Below are 24,589 nucleotides of genomic sequence, written 5' to 3'. Positions count from 1 at the left end.
TTGGATTTGGACATCTTTGGAGGGAGGTTTCTTGGCAACCAAAGGGGAAGGTGGGAGGACTTGAGCCCGGAACTTGGTGCCATGCATCAGCAGAGTGGCTGGAACTCCTTTGGGCTGGGATGGGGACCGTGAAGGCAGCCCTTGGGGGACCCAGAGTGCTGCTGTGGGCATGGTACCCTCCTCTCTGCCCTACTTCTCTGGGGGATGCCTGGGAGGACCTGAGAAAGGGGACTCAAATTTCTGTCACTGATTGATCAGCCTGGAGTCTCTCTAGCCCTCTGTCTGCCTTCGCTTCTTTCTTCTTTTTGTTTTTTTTGTTTGTTTGTTTGTTTTGTTTTGTTTTGTTTTGTTTTGTTTTTTTTTTTTTTTTGAGACGGAGTCTCGCTCTGTCGCCCGGGCTGGAGTGCAGTGGCGCAATCTCGGCTCACTGCAAGCTCCGCCTCCCGGGTTCACGCCATTCTCCTGCCTCAGCCTCTCCAAGTAGCTGGGACTACAGGCGCCCGCCACCACGCCCGGCTAATTTTTTGTATTTTTAGTAGAGACGGGGTTTCACCGTGGTCTCGATCTCCTGACCTCATGATCCGCCCGCCTCGGCCTCCCAAAGTGCTGGGATTACAAGCGTGAGCCACCGCGCCCGGCCTGTTTTGTTTTGTTTTTTGAGATGGAGTGCATTGTCCAGGCTGGAGTGCAGTGGCGCAATCTCGGCTCACTGCAACCTCTGCTTCCAAGGTTCAAGCGATTCTCCTGCCTCAGCCTCCCAAGTAGCTGGGATTACAGTCATGTGCCACCATGCCCGGCTAATTTTCGTATTTTTAGTAGAGACGGGGTTTCACCATGTTGGACAGGCTGGTGTGGGGAAAAAGAAAGAGAGATCAGCCTGTTACTGTGTCTATATAGAAGGAAGTAGACATAAGAGACTCCATTTAGTTCTGTATTTGAGATGCTGTTAATCTGTGACCCTACCCCCAACCTTGTCCTTGCAAGAGACATGTGCTGTGGTGACTTAAGGTTAAAAAGATTTTGGACGGTGCAGAATGTGCTTTGTTAAACAAGTGCCTAAAGGCTGCTTATGGTTAAAGGTCATCACCATTCTCTTAAATCTAGAGAAAAAGAAAAACATTCATCTCCTGCCTGTCCCTGGGCGATGGATGGAGCAATACTGCTAAAAGGTTTATGGAGATGTTCGCATATACATTTCAAAGCACAGCACCGGTGATGGTAAAGATAATTATCAATAAATACCAAGGGAACTCAGAGGCCGGTGCCGGTGTGGGTCCTCTGTAAGCACAGCACCGGTCCCCTGGGCCCCGCTTTTCTTTCTCTACACTTTGTCTCTGTGTCTTATTCCTTTTCTCAAGTCTTTGTCCCACCTAACGAGAAGCACCCACAGGTGTGGAGGGGCAGGCCACCCCTTCAGGCTGGTCTCCAACTCCTGACCTCAGATGATCCACCTGCCTTGGCCTCCCAGAGTACTGGGATTACAGGCGTGAGGCACCGTGCCTGGCCGTTTGTTTTTGAGACAGGGTCTCATTCTGTCACCCAGACTGACTCCCTGCAACCTTGAACTTCAGTCCTCCCATGTCAGCCTCCTGAGTAGCTGGGACCACAGGTGTGCACCACCATGGCTGGCTAGTTTTTAAATTTTTAGTCTACTAAAACCTCATCTAGACATCTAGATGAGGTCTTGCTGTGTTGCTTAGGATGGTCTCAAACTCTGTGGCTCAAGCAATCCTCCTGCCTTGGCCTCCTAAAGTGCTGGGATTACAGGCGTGAGCCACTGTGCCCGGCCTTTGCATCTTTTTAAGGTTCAGGTCAGCTCCGAATGGAGCACTGCTTGCTCAGGCCTAGGATGTTTTGTTGTTGTTGTTATAGCACAACTTATATATTTCAAAATGTAGTATCATTTATAATATCTTAGGAAAAGTGGCAGATATCTTACAGTATCTTAAGATAAGTTGAATGAGTGCTTCCTTTCCAATACTTTATTTGTTGAGACACGGTCTTGCTCTGTTGCCCAGGCCAGAGTGCAGTGTCGGCTTACTGCAACTTCAACCTCCTGGGCTCAAGCGATCCTCCCACCTCAGCCTCCTGAGTAGCTGGGACCACAGGCGTGTGCCACCATGCCTGGCTAATTTTTTAAAATTTTTTATAGAGATGGGGTCTCACTGTGTTGCCCAGGCTGGTCTCAAACCCCTGGGCTCAAGCACTCCTCTCACCTCAGCCTCTCAAAATGCTGGGATTACAGATGTGAGCCACCATGCCCGGCCCTCTCCAGTACTTTGAGGTGTACAAGATGTATCTAGAAAATTTACTACTGTGGGAAATAAAGACTACTTAAGTTGAATGGGGGGAAAGGGGAAGGGCCTGGGGTTTTTCCTTTTGATTAACTGTTGTAACATTGGCCTTCACGCAGCTGAGGAAGTTTCATATATTCCATGGACATCATTAAGCACCGACATCATTAGGCCCAAAGCTCTTGCAGGACATCTTTGAATGCTATATGAATTCTGCCGTTTTGCTATTGGTGATTCGGCTCTTGGGTCCACCATGCCATTAGGACTGTTGACTCCACTCAAATTAATTTTTGTCATAAATCTTACAAAAGGGGGTGCTTCTCGGTGTTTAGGTCCACATTCTATTTTAAGGCTGTCTATTTGGCTTTCATAAATTGTTCTTGGACGCCCAGTGATCATTCCTGTCCATCTTGTAAGTGTCTTGTCTCCATCATCTTCTCAATCCCAGCTAACTTTGCCATCTCCTCCTCCTTTCTGGCCTTCATCGAGTTCTTACAACAGTCAGAAATTGCGAAGGACTTTTACTCCCCAGCCCTTGGTGGCTGCCATCTTGTGTTCTTTACCCCCTACCAGTGACTTCACCCTTGGGATGTGTTTCACTTACTTTTCAGTTGCCTCTTGTGGGAAGCAAAGAGCATGACTCTTTTAAAGTCAAAAGGATTGTACAAATTGACCCAGGACCTCGGTTTCACATTTAATCACAGAATTAGAAGCCCCTATTCCTGTGTGCACCTAAGCGGCCATGCACCTGAGCTGGCGTGCACCTCAGCCTGTATGCAGCTGAGCTGGCATGCACCTCAGCCTCTATGCACCTGAGCCAGCATGCACCCTAGCTGGCGTGCACCTCAGCCTATATGCACCTGAGTTGGTGTGCACCTGAGCTGGCATGCACCTCAGCCTGTATGCCGCTGAGCTAGCATGCACCTCAGCCTGTATGCAGCCGAGCTGGCGTGCACCTGAGCTGGCATGCACCTCAGCCTGTATGCACCTGAGCCAGCATGCACCCTAGCTGGTGTGCACCTCAGCCTATATGCACCTGAGTTGGTGTGCACCTGAGCTGGCATGCACCTCAGCCTGTATGCAGCTGAGCTGGCATGCACCTCAGCCTGTATGCAGCCGAGCTGGCGTGCACCCGAGCTGGCATGCACCTCAGCCTGTATGCAGCCGAGCTGGCGTGCACCCGAGCTGGCATGCACCTCAGCCTGTATGCACCTGAGCCAGCGTGCACCCTATCTGGCGTGCACCTCAGCCTATATGCACCTGAGTTGGTGTGCACCTGAGCTGGCATGCACCTCAGCCTGTATTCAGCTGAGCCGGCGTGCACCTGAGCTGGCATGCATCTGAGCCAGTGTGTATGATAAAGATTGTGAACATCTGACTTGAAGCACAGCAAGCTGTTGACAGTGATGTTATCTGGAGAGTGTGGTGGGGAAAGACTTTAGCTTTTTGCTCTTTGAACTTCTTTTATTGTTTTATTTTTATACAAATGCAACTTTCTAAATCTATTCTTGTAGAAGAACATGAGTTTTTAAAATTGTGATAAAATAAACATAAAATTGATCATTTTAACCATGTTTAAGAGTATAGTTTAGTGGCATTAAGTACATCCATATTGTTGGGCAGCCATCACCACCCTCCATCTCCCGAGGTTTTTCATCATCCCAAATGGAAACTCTGTACCCATTAAATAATAACTCCCTAGCCCTGATTCCCCTTTCTGTTGCTGTGACTGACTACTCTAGGGACCTCCTGTAAGTGGAATCACGCAGTGTTTGTCCTTTTGTGTCTGGCTAAAAATAAAGGTATTTTAAAAGACATTTCAATCAAATTGGTGCAGTCATTTTTTTTTTTTTCCTTTTCCTTTTAAAATTAATACATAGTAAGAATGATTATCTCAGTGTGCATTTCTGTGAGTTTTAAGACATGTGCAGATGGTGTAACCACCAGCACAATTAGAATACAGAGAAATTCTATCCTCCAAGAAAACTCCCTGTACCATCCCTTTATATTCACCCCCCTCCCAATCACTTATAACTGCTGAGCTACTCTTTGTTCCTATAGTATACCTTTTCAAGAATGTCATATAATGGAACCACGCAGTACATAGCCTTTTGAGATTGGCTTCTTTCACCCACCACAGTGCTGTTGAGGCTCATTCCAGCTGTTGCAGGTATCAATAGTTTGGTTTTTTTTTGTCCCTCAATAAGTCCATTGTTTGAACAGAGCTGCTGTAAACATTTGTGTATGAGCTTTTCTATGAACATGCAGTTTCATTTCCTTTTGATAAATGTCCAGAAGTGGGATTGCTGGGTCATGTGGTCCGTGTGTGTTTATCCTTATAAGAAACTGCCCAAATCTTTTCTAGTGTGGCAGTACCATATTGCAGTCTCACTAGCCACGTCACTGTGTACCCTTACCAGCACCTGGTATTGTTAAGTTTTTTTCTTAAGCCATTCTAATGTGTATATAATGTGCTCATTGTGGTTTTAATTGCATTTCCTAGTGGCTAATGATGTAAAACATCTTTTCATGTGCTAATTTGCCATCTGTGTATCCTCTTTGGTGAAGTATCTGTTGAAGTGTTGCTCATATTTTAATTGAGTTGTTTATTTTCTTGATACTGAGTTTTGAGACTTCTTTATATATTCTAAATACAAGTTATTTGTCAGATATGTGATTTGCAAATATTTTCTCTCAATCTTTAGCTTGCCTTTTAGTTCTTTTAACAGCATCTTTCACAGCGCCAAACATTTTAATTTTGATGCAGTTTACTTTATCAATTTCCCAAATGTTGATAGAATCCGTAGAAATATGATCACTTTTATGTTGTTGATCTTGGACTCTCTGACTTTGCTTAACCTCACTTATTAGTTCTAAGAGCTTTTTTGTACAAAAAGAAATCCTTGGAATTTTCTACATAGGCAGTCATTCTGTCTGTGAATAGCCCATTTTATTTCATTCTTTTCAATTTGTGTGCCTTTCCTTTCTTTTTCTTGCCCTGTTTCTTTAGCCAAGACTTCTGGTGCAATGTTGAGAAGTAGTGAGAGCACATCCTTGCCTTGCTTCCGACTTTCGGTGAAGGCATCTCTCTGTCACCATGAAGTATGATGTTAGCTGTGAGTTTTCCATAGATGCCCTTTGTCAGGCTGAGAGAGTTCCCTTCTAGGTTTAGTTTGCTGAAAGCTTTTATCATGAATGGATGTTGAATTTTTTAAATGCATTTTCTATATAAATTGATATGCCTGTGTGCTTTTTCTTCTGTGAGTAGGTGGCTTGCATTTATTGATTTTTGAACACTGAGTCAATCTTGTGTTTTGGAATCAACTCCCTTGGGCTGTGGTGCATTATTTTTACATATTACTGGATTCAGTTTGCTAATATTTGGTTGAGGATTTTTGCATCTGTGTTCATGAAGGGTATTGTCCTATAGTCTTCTTATACTGTCTTTTTTTTTTTTTGAGACGGAGTCTCGCTCTGTCGCCCAGGCTGGAGTGCAGTGGCGCAATCTCGGCTCACTGCAAGCTCCGCCTCCCGGGTTCACGCCATTCTCCTGCCTCAGCCTCTCCGAGTAGCTGGGACTACAGGCGCCCACCACCACGCCCGGCTAATTTTTTATATTTTTAGTAGAGACGGGGTTTCACCGTGGTCTCGATCTCCTGACCTTGTGATCCGCCTGCCTCGGCCTCCCAAAGTGCTGGCATTACAAGCGTGAGCCACCACGCCCGGCCCTGTCTTTTTCTGGATTTGCTATCAGGGTAGTGCTGGCCTCATTTAAGTTGGGAAATGTTTTTTCCTCCTCTATTTTCTGGAAGAGAGTGTATGTAATTGTTGTTAGGTTCCTTACATGTTTGGTAGAATTTGACAGTAAAACTATCTCTGAGCCTTTTCAGATGTCTTTTTCAGAAGGTATTTAACTACGTATTCTATTTCTTTCCTGTTCACAGTATTGCTCAGGTATCTATTTGATCTTGTGTGAATTTTGGTGGTTGGTTGTTATTGAGAAATTTGATCATTTCCTCTAAGTTGTTGACTCTTTGTGCACGGAGTTGTTTGCAGTGTTCCTTTTTAATGTCTGTGGGGTCTGTAATGATAACATTTCCTTCTTCCCTGATATTGGGAATTGGGAATGTATTAACATATGAGGACCTCAGAGCTAGTGTTTTAAATGCAGCCTCTGTGTGGAACCAGTCTAATCAGGACTGTAGTCTGTAGTCCTAGGTATTACCAGATTCTTATGGGGCTGGATTCCCTTTGGTTACATCGTACCCGTTGGGGAGCACCAAATGAGGTGCCTTGGGAGGGACATTAAGGCTCTTAAGCCCTGGGGTAGCCTTTGGTGCCTGAGTGGTAAGTTAATAGGAGTTACCCCAGTGACCTGCAGGACTTCAGTGTCTCTAGAAGTTTCAGATTGCTGCCCCCGAGTATTACACAAGCATTACACGCCAGGAGAATCTGGGCAGCCTTATACCAGAGTGAGAAGAAACCCACAGCCACTACTTAGAGTGGGGATGAGATTTTCACCACTTTTCCAGGGTGTTTGAGGTGATTATTCTGAGTGGCGTGTTAATAGGTACTGATTTATTTATGTTTTTGTTTATTTCCAATAAAGGCCACAAATTAGCCTGTTTGAAAAACCCAAGAAAAATAAGGCCAAATGGAGTGGTATGTTTTAGCGTGATGTTTAAGCAGAGATTCCTTTGCCGTCACTTTTCATTTGGCGGGTCAGGGACTGAAGATGGTTGACGGTGTGGCCTTCTGAACGCTCTGTTGTCAGCTTTCATCTTAGGTCATAAAGTAGACATTTTTTCATTGATGGACTTTGGGGAATTCAGTTCCTGACCCTGATATTGTAGCATCTTCCTATGTGAGGGAAACGGTCACAGTTTTATAGTGATTCTTCAAGTGAGATTAATTTTGCTTCACTTAATTAAAAAATCTATGTCATGCTGGGGTTTAAAATAGAGTGATTTATGAGCAATAAAAAGAAAATAGGTTTCTGCAAATGCAGAGGGTTTGGAAACACCTGTTGCAGGTGGAGTGGAGTGGGGTTCTGTGCAACCCCTGGAGCCATCCTACGGCACTGAGTTTTCTCAGTGATCAAAGTCGTTTGGATGAGCAGGCCTGACACCATGACTACCCTAGTCTCTCGGTGTCTTCTCGCAAATGATTCTCTTTGGACAGGCTGGCTCTCTTTCTGCTGCAGGGATGTGTAATGTAGGCATAAATGGCTGGCTAAGCACCTCCAGTCCTGGGAGAGCCCTTGGGGCTGGGAGGGCTGCTCTCCAAGCCTGAGGCTGTGGGATGTGCCACTGCCAGCTCTCCCTGCTTCTGCTGTGGGCATATCCTTGCAGCAATTTATAAGAATCATGAGGCCAGGTGCAGTGGCTCACGCTTGTAATCCGAGCACTTTGGGAGGCCGAGGCGGGCGGATCACAAGGTCAGGAGTTCGAGACCAGCCTGACCAACATGGTGAAATCCTGTCTCTACTAAAAATACAAAAATTAGCTGGGCATGATGGTGCGCACCTGTAATCCCAGCTACTCAGGAGGCTGAGGCAAGAGAATCTCTTGAACCTGGGAGGCAGAGGTTGCAGTAAGCTGAGATCGTGCCACTGCACTCCAGCCTGGGCAACACAGTGAGATCCTGTCTCAAAAAAAAAAAAAAAATCATGCGCTCCCAGGTGTGGTTCCCCCTCCCCCGCCCCCCGTATTAAACAAATAACACATTTACTGTAAAAAGTTCAGGTAACTCAAAGGAAGAGAATGAAATCAACTCCTCCACCATGTATGTCCTTATGTAACTGATGGCCCTAGTTTCCTTTGGGGCTGAATTGTAGGAACCGGATGGCTGTAAGCTCAAAGGATGCTGTGGTATAGGGACCTTGGAGGGAGCAACAGATATGTGTGTTTTCACAAGGTCATCCAGGTTCTGCGGTGTGAGGAGCCAGGAAGCTGGGGACGTGAGGACATGCGGAGAAGGGTGGGCACGTGCTCATACCAGGGCAAGGGCCGTGTACCCATGTCCTTGTGTGGCCACCAGGAAGGAGGCAGGCATGATACACAAGCTGGGACAGGAGTGCCCACATCTAGTCATGGAAACTTTTCAGCCTGAACAACAAGGGGGACAACCCGCATTAACTTCACACATGGGGCTGTGAATGCTGCAGATGAATAATTCAGTTTCTTTTTGGGAGGTTGGTGACATTTTCGTTTCTGCTCTGGTTGCTTATAAAAGAGTAACAGGGCCCTTTTTGGGCCTTGCCTTCTGGAGCTGGTGGCTCAGAAACTTCTAGTTATAGAGTAACAAGACCACTGTGGGGAGGGAGCAGCATCCTTGAAGGAGGCTCCGATAATGACATCAGGCTCGTATTGGTCATCGTCATGTGCGCTCCGAGGTGAATGCTTCTGACCTGGTAGCCGCCTCCCTGCTACACACAAGGACAGAACTCACCGGAAACACAGTCCATGTAGGCTGCAGACCATGTTTCCACGTGCTGGGTTTGGGTAATAATTACTGTGTACTAATTGCAGTGGAAAAGTGGAATTGGCTGTGCCTTGAGAGTGTGCACATGCGGGTGAGTGATGCTTCTGGAGCATGACCTTGTGCACACGGGGGCTGCGTGCTCCCTCGATGATGCACCGCGTATGGTCTGGACGGAAAGGTCACTCACAGAGGTCATGGCAGCCCTCGGTACATATGGAGAGCAGTCAAGCTCGTGTTCACCTGGCCTGTGAGTGTTAGCGTGTCCCAGGTGTTGTAGGTGTGGGTGCCTGGGGAAAGCCGGAAGGGAAAGGCCCCAGGCAGCCCTCTGTCTAAGGTTGTGGATTCTTAGAGGTGTTCGAGGAGCCCGGAAAGAATTCCAGATTGGCAGAAAGAAAAGGCGTTTCTGAAAATGAGTCTGCATCACTGCATGGAAACTCAGAGTGGAGTGATCACCCTATTTTTTGTACAAGTCAGCGGAAATTGTATTTGTGTGTGTCATTGAGCATTTCGTGTGCCTGGTCCCTTGGTGTGTGCCCCAGTAGCTGCGGCACTGTGCTACAGAAGCCCCTAGCCAGCCCAGGGCTGCAAACTGCCCAGTGTGCACCCTGTGTGGCCCTGCCCCTCCATGGTGCCTTGGACACCTCAGCTTCTCACTCTGTCACATGGTGGACCATCTCCTCAAGCCCCAGTGCTCCAGTGAGCCCACCTTCCCCCCTGCCTCCAAGAAATGCAGGAGTCACTCCTGACACCATCTCCAGACACACCTTATTCCGCAGCATCACCTTTGCCATCAGCTAAAGCTGGTTTCCTCCTAAACCTGTGGACTCCATCTTCTCCTCATTCCACATTGGACTTAGGCATAAGCAGCCTTTGAATGGAGCACTGGGGCCACCCAGGGCTCACCTGTCTTTGTACAGCTCTGTAAGTCATAGATATCTGAAGGCAATGCAAGTAATCCTTGTCCCTAGATGTGCAAATGGGTTCAGGCTCCTGGAGAGACAATTGACCCCCCATGGAAAAAGCTGGTATTGTGTCCGCTGGAAATCCATGTCAATATTCTTTTACTCTGTATTACTTTTTTCTTGAGGTGAAATTCACATAACATAAAGTTAATCGTATTAAAGTGAATAGTTCCATGGCACTTTGTACATTTGCAATGTTGTGCAACCTCTAGCTCCAAGACATTTCCAGCACCCCAAAAGGAAGCCCCCTAATTATCAATCCATCATGGCCCAATCCATCCCCATTCCCCCAGCCAACTCCATGTCTTTTTGTGATTCTTTGACTTCTCCTCTGAAGGGATTGTGACATCTCCTTGGTTCTCTTGTGAGTGGTGATTTAATAATGTTTTTAACGCATGGTCATTTTTTTAAAATGACCCGTTAGCAGCCATCACCCCTGGGCTGAGTGGTCAGCAGTCTCACCAGATGGATGGTGCTGGTTTCCTGGGGACTGAGACTCCTCTTGTCTGTTCTCCGCAGGATGCACCAGACTAAGGGCTCTTTTTTTTTTTTTTTTGAGACGGAGTCTTGCTCTGTCGCCCAGGCTGGAGTGCAGTGGCGCGATCTCGGCTCGCTGCAAGCTCCGCCTTCCGGGTTCACGCCATTCTCCTGCCTCAGCCTCTCCGAGTAGCTGGGACTACAGGCGCCCGCCACCACGCCCGGCTAATTTTTTGTATTTTTCAGTAGAGACGAGGTTTCACCGTGGTCTGTATCTCCTGACCTCGTGATCCGCCTGCCTCGGCCTCCCAAAGTGCTGGGATTACAAGTGTGAGCCACCGCGCCCGGCCTAAGGGCTCTTTTTAAAGTGAGAATCTGGTCATGGAGGGCAAGGAGGAACATTCCGTGGGTGGATCTTCCCAGTCTTGTCTGTGGGTCTGAGCCAGCATGAGAGGTTCTTGGGTGGTATGTGGAGATGTGCCCCCTTCCTGGGCTGGCCCTCTTTGTCCCTGACAGGTTGGTCAGTGAGTATTGGTTAATTATTGTGTGCTCAGTGCTTTGTAAAGCATTCGAGATGTTTACAGCTATAGAGAGGACATGGTGTCAAAAACAGAGATGCATCCAAATAAAGCAAGCAAGCTAATATAATTTAGAGCCAGCATATGCTTGCATTCGAGATGTCACCATGGGCTGAGCAGAGAGCAGGACCCTGGTCCTGGGGGTGCTCTCTGTACCCTCCCCCCACACCCCGTGGTAACTCAGGCTTATCCAGCCCTCTCCAGGAGTCTGAGGACCCCTGCAACCCCGCCCATTTCCTAATGGACCCAAAGTATGAGGATGTGGTTTTTGTCTAGCGCTTACCGCTCTGATGGTTGACCTCCGTGACTGCCTGAGTTGCTGTCAGATTCCTCTGGGGGTGCTTCACTCGGGGGAGACCAGTGTGTTTTGAACCCTATCCTCAGTATCCCTGTCCTCTCCTTTGTTCCCATGATCTTGCAGGGAGAGGACCTGTTGCTGCCCTTCCTAGCTGGGGTGTTGCGCCCCACATCTGAGGGGTCTCTCCTTATTGATGAACTCCTGTCTTTTCCTGTCCAGATCCTGGGCATTGGGGAGGTGGCCAGAGGCAGCCTGGCCGCGCCCTGCTGCTGGACTTGTAATGTGTTGTCCCCCCCACCCCCAGCTGTGGCTGCCTTGCCCCTGAGGGCCTCAGCCTCACCCCAGCTGTTTATAATCATCCGAAACCCAGGTCCGAAGGCAGGATTTCCAGCCATTCCTTTTTTCTTTTTTCTCACAGGTAGCATCTTGGTGAAATAATTCAATTTATAATTAAATATTTTTATTTTACATCTTCAACATGATTAAAACAAACTATCCTTGGTCCCTGAGAGCGTAGTGCATCTGAGAGAAGAGAGGAGGAAACAGGCTTACAGTGCGGTTTTGTAGCAGTTTTCTTGTGGGTGGGGGAAGGTGAGTCACACTCTCCATCTTTGACTGGTGTTCTGATTCTGAAATTTAAGAAAAGCACATAGAACCCCAAAAGCACGTGTCTAAGGTGGAAAGTGGAGAAAGTGCCCCCATGACTGCAAGGGTTGAAGTTAAGCCTTTGGCTCTAGTTGGCACCATTTGGTTCTTTTTTTCTCTTTTTTTTTTTTTTTTGAGATGGAGTCTTGCTCTGTCACCCAGGCTGGAGTGCAGTGGCGCAATCTTGGCTCACCGCAACCTCCACCTCCTGGGTTCAAGCAAGCCTCCTGCCTCAGCCTCCCAAGTAGCTGGATTTACAGGTGCCCACTGCCACACCCTGCTAATTTTTGTATTTTTAGTAGAGATGGGGTTTCACCATGTTGGCCAGGCTGATCTTGAACTCCTGACCTCGTGATCTGCCCGCCTTGGCCTCCCAAAGTGCTGGGATTACAGGCGTGAGCCACCATGCCCGGCCCACCATTTGGTTCTTTAAACACAACATAGAGACCTTGTGTTGTGAATACACTTTGGAGACTGGTTGACGCTAATTAGTTTTGTACCTCCCCACCTCTGCTGCAAAAATGAAAAAGCAGCAGCAAAAAAGGGCTGGTCATGACCTGGATGAGAAAGAGCGAGGCTGGGACTTGATCATGAAAAGCCCCCAAGTAGCCCTGCTGAACAGATTTAGCACCTGGGAATGGACCCCTGTCTACGAAGAGGACCAGATGGATCATGCAAAAGATGGCTGGTGTGAGCCTCAAGTAGATTTTTAGCTCAGAAATGAATGGGCTTGGTTGATAAGATGGGTTAACCATGTTCCACTGTGGCTTTCCCACTGCGAATGCAGGGAGCAGCTATTCAAAGATTCTGAAAAGAATATAGTAGTAGCAGGTGGTTTGGGGAGGAAGATTAGAATTGCAAGTATTCCTCAACTGGGCATGAGTCTACCATTTTTCCCCATCTGGTATTCCCCAATCTGAACTCAACACATTGGAAACCTGGAAGTGGGTACTGGGATGCAGAGAAGAGAGTGCCAGAAGCCTTCTAGGTTTGGCTTAAGGAGTAGAAAGGAACATTCTAGTGTTCAGAGTACAGACCCTTTTGTTCTGTTTCCCTTTTCTGTGTTCTCTTACATGCCTCTCTTTCTCTCTCACTCTCTCTCTCTCCTGCCTCCCTCCCTCCCCCCTTCCTTTCCTTTTCCTTCCTTCCTTCCTTCTTTCCTTCCCTCCCTCCCTTTCTCTCTTTCTCTCGCTTTCTTCTCTCCTACCCTCCCCTCCCCTCCTTTCTTTCCAGCACAGTCTTGTTCTTTTTCACAGCTGGAGTGCAGTGACATGATCACAGCTCTCTGCAGCCTCAAACTCCCAGCTCATGTGATCCTCCTGCCTCACCCTCCCAAGTAGCTGGGACTACAGGTGCATGTCACCACAGCCAGCTAATTATTTTTTATTTGTAGAGACTGGCTCTCACTTTGTTGCCTTGGCTGGCCTTGAACTCCTGGCTTCAAGTGATCCTCCTGCCTTGGCCTCCCAAAGTACTGGGATTACAGGCATGAGCCACTGCATCTGGCTGGGACAGCTTTAAATAGGAGGTGTTGTTGGCTTGTTGTTGTTTTGAGTTGTTTGCCGTAGACTGGTATTGGGGAATTTTTACTCCTTCAAACTGAAAACATTCCATCATTTTGCTAAAAACAACCCCACCTATTTTGTAAAGAAAACACAGCTCTCCTTATGTGGGTATGCCACAGGGAAAAAACATTTCCACATTTTATCAGCCCGTTGCCTGCTGCTGCTCACATCAATGTTGTTATAAAGGAAGAGCATTGGTGGCCACTTCCCTTGGAGCCTGCTTCTCTGCAGAAGCTAGCCTTATAGGCTTTTGTGCCGTACGTTAATGTACAGATAATAATCTTAGTTACTGTGAATTGTAATAGCACCATATTTAAATTTTGGATTGAGTTAGCCAGATGATCTATACCTGTGAGAAATCAAGTTTCAAGAATTTGCAACGCACTCACGCCAAGTGATTTCTGGCATTTCTTTCTGGGTGTGCAGACCACCCTGGGCAGAGTGATTTTAGCCTCATATGCTTCAGTTAGGGATTTAGCAAAGTCTGAGAATTTCTCTTCTTAACCCAAACCACGTTTAATGAATCACTAGAAAAAGCAGGTTGGTAAAACTCATCCTAGCCTTCTTAAAATTACCCATTTGTTGTTCAAGAAATATGTATCAGGCCAGGCACGGTTGCTCATGCCTGTAATCCCAGCACTTTGGGAGGCCGAGGCGGGCAGATCATGAGGTCAGGAGTTGGAGACCAGCCTGACCAACATGGTGAAACCCCGTCTCTACTAAAAATACAAAAATTAGCTGGGCATACTGGCGCACACCTGTAATCCCAGCTACTCAGGGGCTGAGGCAGGAGAATCGCTTGAACCCGGGAGGTTCCAGTGAGCCGAGATCACGCCACTGCACTCCAGCCTGGGAGGGAGAGCGAGACTCTGTCTCAAAAAAAAAAAAAAAGAAAAGAAAAGAAAAAAGAAATACACATAGGCCCTAGGATTCAGGCTTCCCAGGACTCTGGGGGTTTATGGTGTCCAGGACACCGTGATTTCTATTCATATGCTACTCTTCTAGTATAGGAGAAAAATGTTTGGAGGTTTGTTCTGGCAGCCTTCCTGTGGTGCCCACACCTGTCCTGGGAGGGCAATGAGTCACCATTGCCTCCTCAGTGGTCAGGACTCAGAACTGAAGCCATTTGCTCACAGCCATCCATGTGAAAGACGCAAACATACAATTTGGAGCCAGACTGCTGCTTTATCTATTGACGTGCTCCTCTCTGTGGGGGGGGCTTTTCAGTTTCACAGAGTCAAGAGTATATGGGGTGAAACATTTTGTTGGGATTACCGGTCCCAATTTCTGCTTGTTGCCCATAGCTAAGAGGTACCCTTGTAAGGTTCCTGATATCCCTGGCATGCTGCTTGCTAGAAAAGTCATTGACAGCAGGGAGGGGCTCACACTTCCACACCACCTTAAGCCTTGTAATTATTTTATCTGGTCGTTTTGTAGGGAGAGAGTGGCGTCTTGCTTTAATCTGCATTTTTCTGACCTCCAGTGAGATGCACATTTTCTTTCGTGTGTTCAGTTGCAGTTTGCAGTAATCTTAGAAAAGAGACCTTGGGGCTTCATGAGTGTGCTGAGGGGCCCAGCAGAGCCCCCGAGCGTGACTGTAGGATTAGGTGGTGGGGTCGTCTGCCCTGGGAGCCCTCTCTGCTGCAGCGGGTGTGGGACAGCAGGTCGCCTGCTCCTTCCTCCCCCTCAGCATGTGGGGTGGCCACATATGAGGCTGGTTGTCATTTTCAGCTGGCCCTGCTAAGCCCTGCCTGTCTGCAGGAGGAGGGCAGCTTGTACAAAATGCCTAGTGTGCTGAGTTCCACACTGGAGGGCATGGGTTCTCCCGGGCGTGTAGGATGTCCGTGTCTGTGAGGGGTGTGGTTCACCTTCAGTGTTGCTTCTCCCCTTTTTCCTTGCTCTGCGTCCTCCAGGACCAGCTGTGCATGTGAGGCTGGGGTATATTCCTGAGCCATCTCATGAGCTGTGGGTCTGAACCGGCAGAACCTCGGTTGAACATGTGAGTACCGGTCTTCTAGGAGGCAGAAATCAAAGCTGTCACCTGTGCATCCATTGCATGAGTGTGTGACACGTTTTGGAGTTTCAAGTTGTTTGTAATCAGTAAGCAGTTGTCAAATAAAAAACAAATCCAGACTTAGTAAGAAGAGGCTTTCTTAGGAGTATGCAAAGGAGGGAATGGACTGTCACAGTAGGGGCCAGGGCCTGGCCACACGCTGACCATGAGATCACACGTGTCTCAAAGGTTAGGCCAAAGGGCTTTTCTTTGTAGGGTGGTGTAGATGAGGCTTAGAAGAACCAGAGGTGGGATATGGGATGAGGGTGGCGGGGTCAGAAGATGCCTTACCCAAGGCCAGCTGTTTCTCAGGAGGGGCTGCGCTGGCTCTGTGGGGCCCAAGGGGCCTGGAGAAGGACAGAAGTGAAGCGAGGTTTGGTTAGGACTAGCATTTTGTTGTGAGTGATCGGGAGCGGGCGGGGGATGCATCGTGCCACTGGCCATGGAGAGGTGCAGAGCAGGCGTTGGTGGGTTTCTGTGTCTGGCCTTATCCTGGGTGGGTGGGAGCATCGTGAGCCTTAGCTCAGTCCTGTGGGGAAGGGGCTTTTTTTGTAGCGGTTGTTTCTGGAACACAGAGGGCAGGGGATTTCTTACCGTCTGCTGTTTTCTAGGAGCACTTGGCATTGTTGCAGTTGTCACCCAGAGTTTTACACAGAATAGGGTGTGTTATTTAGTAACTGGATGCTGGCCTGGGCTCCCTCGTGTTAGCCACATGGGCCCTCAAATCTTAGCCTAGGTCTTGTGGTGTGTGGGCCTTTCTGACCAGCTGAGGACCTTGGTCCCTGCTTCTAGGTAGGTGGCATTTGAGCCAGGTGGAGACAGGAAGGAAGGTGCCTGCCACACACAGAGGCAGCCCCCAAGGCTTGCAGGGAGGACGAGGGTGAGCCCCCTTTGGGACCCAGGGCTGAGCAGGGACAGCTGCAGGGAAGAGGCTCTGGGTCTGCAGGGGGATTCTCATCTCTCCAGGGAGATAAGACCCTCAGGAGTGTTAATAAGACTCCCCTCCAACACCCTTGTAGGCTGTTTCTCACATTGACGTGCTCCTGCCTTATCAGCGTCTCACTCCCTGAAATGACTTTCTCCAGTTGTTTCTTTGCGTCCTCAGGAGAGCCAGGGACTTTTGATGCAGGCTGGCACACAAAAGGAGCAAAAAGCATTCACTGACAGAATGAATGAGCCACATCCAAACCCTGACTCCCTTAAGCTGCCCCAGGGACCAGAGGCTGTTCACTGGAACTACAGCAGTATCACCTGAGGGCCCATTAGAAATGCATGTTCTTGGGCACCCCCCAGAGCACTACGGACTGGGGCTCCAACTGGGGCCCAGAGATCTGGCATTCAGATCCTTGCCAGGGGCTCTGCTGCAGGCCACAGTATGAGAACCACTGACCACAGGCACATGGGGTCTCCAGGAGGCTGCGATGGCTCAGAACCTGCCTCTGAGCTGCTAAGGAGGGAGGTGATTCTTACCCCAGCATGTGAGTGGGTGGGAATGCTGGGCTGCAGCTCCCTTGGGAAGAGGGTAAGGACCATGCACAGTGTGTGTTTGAGTGTGCATGTGTGTGTAAGCACGTGTGTAGGTAGGTGTGTATATGAGTATATGTGGGTGTGTGCAGTATATCTGTATATGAGTGTGCGTGTAGGTATATATGTTTGTGCATGTGTTTCTGTGTATGTGTATCCATGTGGGCATATGTATCCATGTGTGTATATGAGTGTGTGTTTAGGTGTATAGGTGTGTATGTGAATGTGGCATGTATGTATGTGCATATATGTATATGCATGTGTGTGTGCATGAGTGTGTATGGATGTGCGTGTTTGGATGTATATGTGTGCATGTGTATGTATGTGTGTCTCTGTAGGTTTGTGTGTGATTTTGTATGTGAATATATGTGTGTGCTTACATGGGTATGTGGGTGTGGTGTACCTGTGTGCATAGGTGTATATGTGTGTGCATGTAAGTGTGGGTGGGTGTGTGCTTGGATGGGTGTGTGCACATATGCATGCATGTGATGCATGTTTGTGGCATGTGTGTGGCATGTGTGTGGCAGGCAGTCTTTTAGGTGGGCCCAGGAAGGGAACTGTGTGACCAGCCATGGGTTGGCCTTCCTTAGGATGTATGCACCATGTGGAATTTGTAGTTTCCACAAAAGAAAAGGGGTGGTGCTATGTGGGCAACTGTGGTACGTATCTGTTGCAGTGTGCAGGGTAAAAACAGCACTAATACAGAAGCTCAGAAATGCAGGGACCAAGTTGCCTTCGGATCCCCAGGCCACTCCACAGCATGAAAAACCTGTTACTGCTCTCTGGACTGTCCTTCCAAAGGCCCATGTTTCCTGTGCAGCGACTCAAACGCATACGTAAGGCCACCGTGGAGTGGCGGGCTTGCCCTGGCTGCCCCTCCACAGCCTGCCTTTTTATTCTGTCTTAGGCAGTTCCCTTTCCACACAAGATGACCTCCTCAGGGTTTGTTTTTTGTTGTTTGTTGTTTGTTTGTTTGTTTGAGACCCAGTCTCGTTCTGTCGACCAGGCTGGAGTGCAGTGGCATGATCTTGGCTCACTGCAACCTCCGGCTCGTGGGTTCTAGCGATTCTCCTGTCTCAGCCTCCTAAGTAGCTGGGACTACAGGCGTGTACCACCATGCCCGGCTAATTTTTTGTATTTTTAGTAGAGATGGGGTTTCACCATTGTTAGCCAGGATGGTCTCGATCTCCTGACCTTGTGATCCACCCGCCTCGGCCTCCCAAACGGCTGGGATTACAGGCATGAGCCACCGCGCCTGGCCCGTTTTTTGTTTAGTTGCTTTTTTGAGACAGGGCCTCACTCTGATGCACAGACTGGAGTGCAGTGGCACAGTCATAGCTCACTGCTTGACAACCTGGGCTTAAGCAATCCTCCCACCTCAGCTTCTCGAGTAGCCGGGATTACAGGCATGTGTCACCATGCCTGGCTAACTTAATGTTTTGTAGAGATGGGATCTCACTGTGTTGTCCAGGCTGGTCTTGAACTTCTGGGCCCAAGCGATCCTCCCATGTCGGCCTCCCAAAGTGCTGGGATTACAGGCGTGAGCCACTGTGCCCGGCCGACCTCCTTGTTCTTTGTGATGGGTGCATATGCTTCAGTGTTTGGATAGACCATTTGTTTGATGCTGGTCAGCCACTGATGGACTTTGAAGGTTTCCATGGCTTTGCTACGATGCAGGAGGCACCCTCGTGGTGTAGCTTTGTGTCCGAGTGGAATGTGATTCAAGAGCATCCCAAGTGTCACAGTCAGGTGCACTGGGTCTGCTCCCCCACTGTCAGGCGCTGGTTTCCCCGCCCCATCACAGGCTCTGGTTGCTCAGCTTTGTAGGTTACTGCTCATCAGAAAGATGAAAGCGACCATCCTGCTTCAGTTTGTTTCTTTCATCGTTAATGATATCGAACAGCTTGTCCCTTCACTTGCCATTTGCGGCTCTGTGCCTTGTGGGAGGGGACTTTGCGATGCTCACTCCCTGCTCCAGGAGGCCAGTGAGGAAGGAAGGAGCCCTTTGAATTTTCTCAGTGTTGATTCATGTTTGTCCTTTATGCAGGAGCATTAGTAAGCCTTCCCCTACTTCTAACATTATTTTTAAAAATCCCTCCCAGCTGGACGTGGTGGCTCACGCCTGTAATCCCAGCACTGAGGGCCGAGGCGGGCAGATCACTTTAGGTCAGGAGTTCAAGACCAGCGTGGCTAACCTGGTGAAACCCCATCTCTACTAAAAAAAATACAAAAATCAGCCGGGTGTGGTGGCATGTGCGTGTAAGCTCAGCTACTCAGGAGGCTGAGACAGGAGAATTGCTTGAACCTGGAAGATGGAGGTTGCAGTGAGCTGAGATCACGCCACTGCCCTCCAGCCTGGAGACAGAGCAAGACTGTCTCAAAGAGAAAAACCCTCCCAAATTCTCGTTCCTGTTTGGATTCTTCTTTTCTTCTCTCTCTCTTCCTTGCCCTCCTTCTCCTCCCCTTTTCTTCTCCTGATTTTGTTTTTTAAGTATGTAATTAATTTTAAAACTTAAAAAGTGTTGGAATATTGAGTGCTAGCACTGACATTGTCTTCATATGTGATTTTAAATTAGGGACTGTTTTGGAGCTTTGTGCTACAGTGTCCTTCTTGACTACACCTTCATTGTGGGTCACAGGGTTTCTGGGTAAGGCCTTGGCCCACCCTGGCTGCCTCCTGCACTAGAGCTCACGCTCAGCGATTGTGTACTGCGCCAAGGAGAGGCTCTCTGCTAAGTTGGTGCCTGGCTGGGAGCAGAGGGGAGGAGAGAGATGGGTAGGGCGAAGGAAGGTGCAGATGATGCCTCCCTCCCAGTTCTTGCTAATTCTTGTCCATTAGCTCTGATGCCTCCTCTGGTCTCACCTGGCCAGGTAAGCTGTATCTTGTGACTGATGGTTCTCTAGAACTCTTGCAGTCCTAGATGCTCTTGCAGTCCCTGGGGGAGATTTTTGGCACAGGGTTGGGGTATGGAATTGTGTGTACGTATATTGTAAGGGAATCTGGTAGTTTATCCTGCTAAAATGCGCCCTTTTCTAACTCTGTTTCAGACTCTGCTAACACCAGATAGTAGAAAGAAAACCATGTGCTGAAATGTTTGACGACACCGATGGTTTGGTAAGTGATGGCGTCTGCCTGAGTGCCATGGTTCCTTTTGGAACTGGCTCTTCAGAAGGTCTTGTCCCTGTGTTCCATCCATCTGTGAGCAGCAATGCCCGTTCACTGTGTGACCTGCCAGGCAGGTGTCTGGAGAGTGAGGGAGGAAGGCCTGTCTCTGAAAGCTCAGGTGGTTCTGCCTGGAGTGGAAAGGGTCCGTTTAGGGGATGTGGCTGTAGAGGAAGTCAGAGTGGGTGGGGCAGGGGAGGCAATGAGCAAGGCAGTGCTGGGTGTGGCTCATTTGGTGGTGAGCCCAGTACCCAGCCTCAGCACCAGCTTCCCTGGCAGGAAGGGAAGGGCCCCGGTTGAGGAGGTGCCCGTGCCTGGACTGTCCCCTGAGGACTGGTGCGCCTAGGAGTTCATGTTGGGTTGTTGAAGGTGGTCTTTCACCCGACCCTAGGGGTCTTCAGGAGCCGATATGGGCAGTTGCTTCTTTTCTGTCTACTAACTCACACCCCCTGTGCCCCATGTTCAGGGAGGTCTGGGGAAGGCAGTGGCTTGGGCTGGGGTGAGGTGGAGAGGGGACAGCCCCCCGGGCTGCCGCACCCTTGCTCCCACCCCTGTCCTTCAAGTGTGCAGAGTGGAAGAAGGGGCTGCTTGTTGTCTGAGATTCCAGAGCACCAGGCCACACAGGCCCTGCCACAGACGGCATGTGGGTGCGAGTCCGCATGTCATGGCAGCCCTAGAGGGCACTGGGCCCTCCCTGTCATGGATGAGGCCACGGAGGCACAGCGTGATGAAGTGATGTTGTAGGCTATGACCCAGGCCACTCATTTTCTCTGGCCCTGTCCCCACCCCCTCCCAACTGTTGGGATCGGGCTGCCCGCCCTGCAGGGCTGCTGGGCCACGGGCTGGCCCGTCACTTCATGGGTTCAGTTTCCTTCTCTGTAAAAGTGAAGAGGCAGAGCCACCCCGGGCAGCTTCCTCGAGGGGCGGGGCTTCCTCATCCGTGCTAGGGACACGCCTGGGTGGAGTCCTGTGCCAGGGCCCCACTGGGTCAGCTCGGGGCTGGGAGCGCCATGGCGTGGCTGCGCCTCTCTGCCACCCCGAGGGTGGCCTGGGCTGGCACAGGACATGTCCTTGTGCTGTGCAGGATTGTAGGCTCCGGGGGACTCACCCTGGGCAGAATGCTGCCCTCACACCCTGCCATCACCATGGGACACTGACTGCGGTTTGACACTCTCACTGGGTGCGGGAGGTGCCCTCGGTAGCCCCGGGAGGGACCGTCTTCGGCTCAGCAGCCACCTGTGCAGGTCTCTCGTTTCCGGCTTGTTTACGTGCTTGGATGGAACCAGAAGAGGTCGTCAGGAGAAGCTGCTCTGTTCGATTTGGTGGAGGCCCCACCGGTCTAAGTCCCGCAAGGCCCACTCCTGCTAGATCTGGTGTGGAAATAGAGGAGGGGGTGAAAATCTGGGCGGACTGACCCTGTCAGCCACACCAAGCTAGGGCAGCCTCAGCCATGTCCACACCACCTTCTGTGGCCACTCCTGGAGACATGGATTAGAGGTTGATGCAGGTGTGTCTGTGTTAGAAGGCGTTTCAAGATGTGACTTTAGCTGTAAGAAGCAGGATATGTAGGTCCTTGCATCCCCTTTAGAAAGCTGGGTTGTGACTCCTACTGCCTCAGGGGTGCCTCGGCCCTCCTGGTCTTGCCCAGGCTGGGATCTTCCTGGATGCAGCCTTCACATCATAGATAGTCTGCATACACAAGACCATTTGCAAAGGACATACTGAAGATTAAGTCATATATTCTTTTTTTTTTTGTGAGATGGAGTCTTGCTCTGTCGCCCAGGCTGGGGTGCAGTGGTGCGATCTCGGCTCACTGCAAGCTCTGCCTCCCAGGTTCATGCCGTTCTCCTGCCTCAGCCTCCCGAGTAGCTGGGACTACAGGCGCCCGCCAACACGCCTGGCTAATGTTTTGTATTTTTAGTAGAGACAGGGTTTCACTGCGTTAGCTGGGATGGTCTTAATCTCCTGACCTCGTGATCCACCTGCCTCAGCCTCCCAAAGTGCTAGGATTACAGGCATGAGCCACCGCGCCCTGCCTAAGTCATATATTCTATCGAGACCATCCTGGCTAACATGGTGAAACCCCGTCTCTACTAAAAATACAAAAAATTAGCCGGGCGTGGTGGCGGGCGCCTGTAGTCCCAGCTACTCAGGAGGCTGAGGCAGGAGAATGGCATGAACCCGGGAGGCGGAGCTTGCAGTGAGCTGAGATCACACCATTGCACTCCAGCCTGGGCAACAGAGCAAGACTCTGTCTCAGAAAAAAAACAAAACAAAACAAAACAAAACAAAAGACATATATTGTAGAACTTGGGTTGAAGTAGAAGCAAAAATAACTTTTAAGGGACTTTTCCCAGCATGAAGTGGCCCATATAAGCAGCTTTGCCAGCCTTTGGGTGACAAAGCAGGCATTGTGGTTCCCGGTGTCACTGTGGGCCAGGCCCTGTGATGCTGGGTCCTGGAGACAGGACAATCTCCACAGGAACCTGACTGTCAGGGCTGTGTGTCCACCCACCGAGGGCCAGGACCAGATGGTTCCGGGAGGCCTGGCTTAGGTTGGTCTGGGGTGCTGGGGTCTCTACTACAGGCCTGTTAGACATGGCTGGGAACACGGCCTGGGGGCCATCGCCTTCCAGCAGCTTCCCCCAGAAGCGTGGGATAAGACAGGCAGCAAAGGGCTCTGCGTCCTCAGAGGAGGGAGCACAGGTTGGCTTGGACATCTGTCTGGGGCAGCCAGAGAGCCACAGGATACAATGCTATGTCTTGCGTGTGATTTCTTAGGCGCATACTCTTACACTTGCATGTGCTTATGGGGAGTTGGGTGCAGAAAGTGAATTCCTTTGAGTTTGGTTGTTGTTTTGATACCGCCTGCATTTAAGCTCTTCCTTCTTAATTTAAAACAACCCTGTAGTCTTCATAAAGTGCACTGTGTGGGTGCTGTCCAGCCTCCCTAGGGTCTGAGTGTACCCCACTGCTTGGAGGCAGGGCTGCTTCACCTGCACTGGGATGGAGACCTGTTCATGGGAGCTGGGCTTTATTTTTAGCAGGTACAGTTCCATGTCTCACAGAGCTGAGAGCAGGAAGACTGTAGATTTAATTAAATGACACTGAAAGGGGAGGTAATTACTTCTGCATGTTTCAGGAGGCCCAGGAGGGTGTCCCAGGTCCTCTGCTGCAGCCCTGTGAGGCTGTTACCTGGAAAACGCCCAAGATCCCATCCCTGATGGGCACTCAGGGTCCTGTGGCATCACTCTGACTAATGATGAACAATGTGAGCTTTCCTCTCCGAAGCCTGGCTTTGGAGATAAGCCATGCAGTCTAGAGACAGTGCAGCAGGTCACTTCAGAGGAAGCATGGTCAAGCCGTGCATCCCAAAGCTGCTTTAACAGGACGGGACACCCAGTGTGGTGGCTCACGCCTGTAATCCCAGCACTTTGGGAGGCCGAGGTGTGTGGATCATCTGAGGTCGGGAGTTCAAGACCAATCTGGCCAAATTGGCGAAACCCCCGTCTCTACTCAAAATACGAAAATTAACCGGGCGTGGTGGCTCATGCCTGTAATCCCAGCCACTCCGGAGGCTGAGATAGGAGAATCGCTTGAAGCCAGGAGGCAGAGGTTGCAGTGAGCTGAGTTCGCACCATTGCACTCCAGCCCGGGCGACAGAGTGAAAAGGCTGGGTGTGGTGGCTCACACCTGTAATTCTAGCACTTTGGGAGGCTGAGGCTGGTGGATCACAAGGTCAGGAGATTGAGACCATCCTGGCTAACACAGTGAAACCTCGTCTCTACTAAAAATACAAAAAATTAGCCGGGCGTTGTGGTGGGCGCCTGTAGTCCCAGCTACTCGGTAGGCTGAGGCAGGAGAATGGCGTGAACCTGGGAGGCAGAGCTTGCAGTGAGCTGAGACTATGCCACTGCACTCCAGCCTGGGTGACAGAGTGAGACTCCATCTCAAAAACAAACAAACAAACAAACAAAAAACCAGGACAGGACATAAAGGGTACTAGTACCATCAGCTGCCTCTTGCACACAGGAGGGGCCGGCGGCCAAGGGTTCATTTATAGTAACCAGAAGCTTTCACATCCTCGACACACTCAGATGCATAGCACCTCCCTCATAGGGCTGTGTGGGTGGTACTGCCTCCTTATGCCTCATAGGGTCCCTGCTTAGTACCCTAGCTGGACACCACACCTGATACGGAGCACCAGAAGTGTGCTGATCAGAGCCGAGGTGCCTCGAGCAGTTACAAAGAGTTAGCACACAGAAGGCAAGATGCACTACCTTGTTCATGACCTGCGTGCATGACATGCAGAAGGATTGTATTTTGGATGTGTATTGGGTTAGATAAAATATATTACTAAAGCAAACTTAGTCTATTTTTTTAATGAGCAAATCCAAATTTATTTTAATGTCATGTCATTTTCAATGTGTTTAAAAACCTCATAAGTTAGTGGGAGCCCTAGTTTCCTGGAACAGCATGCCAGAGGTACTGAAATTTGTCACCTTTCTCTACAAAGCCCCAGCAATCCAATCCAAGTCCATAGCTTC

At 49.5% G+C, this 24,589-nt stretch overlaps 1 protein-coding gene and 1 pseudogene across 5 annotated transcripts in view; one reads left to right on the top strand and one right to left on the bottom strand.

Annotated features, from left to right (window-relative positions):
* Positions 1–2,339: 2,339 nt before the first annotated feature.
* Positions 2,340–2,843, bottom strand: LOC116474213 (ubiquitin-conjugating enzyme E2 variant 1-like; annotated as a pseudogene).
* Positions 2,844–19,905: 17,062 nt separating this feature from the next.
* SEMA4D (semaphorin 4D) overlaps positions 19,906–24,589 on the top strand; it is a 93,346-nt gene continuing 88,662 nt past the window's right edge. For 4 of the 5 annotated variants that reach the window (XM_032164486.2, XM_032164487.2, XM_032164488.2 and 1 more), the window contains exon 1: positions 19,906–19,994. The gene's annotated coding sequence lies outside the window, so the exon portion shown is untranslated. The remainder of the gene's footprint in view (positions 19,995–24,589) is intronic. The other variant, XM_032164479.2, reaches the window with a different exon arrangement.

Source organism: Hylobates moloch, unplaced genomic scaffold (assembly GCF_009828535.3).
Source record: "Hylobates moloch isolate HMO894 unplaced genomic scaffold, HMol_V3 SCAFFOLD_10, whole genome shotgun sequence".
Lineage (NCBI taxonomy): Eukaryota > Metazoa > Chordata > Mammalia > Primates > Hylobatidae > Hylobates > Hylobates moloch.
This window is presented reverse-complemented; position numbering and strand designations above follow the sequence as displayed.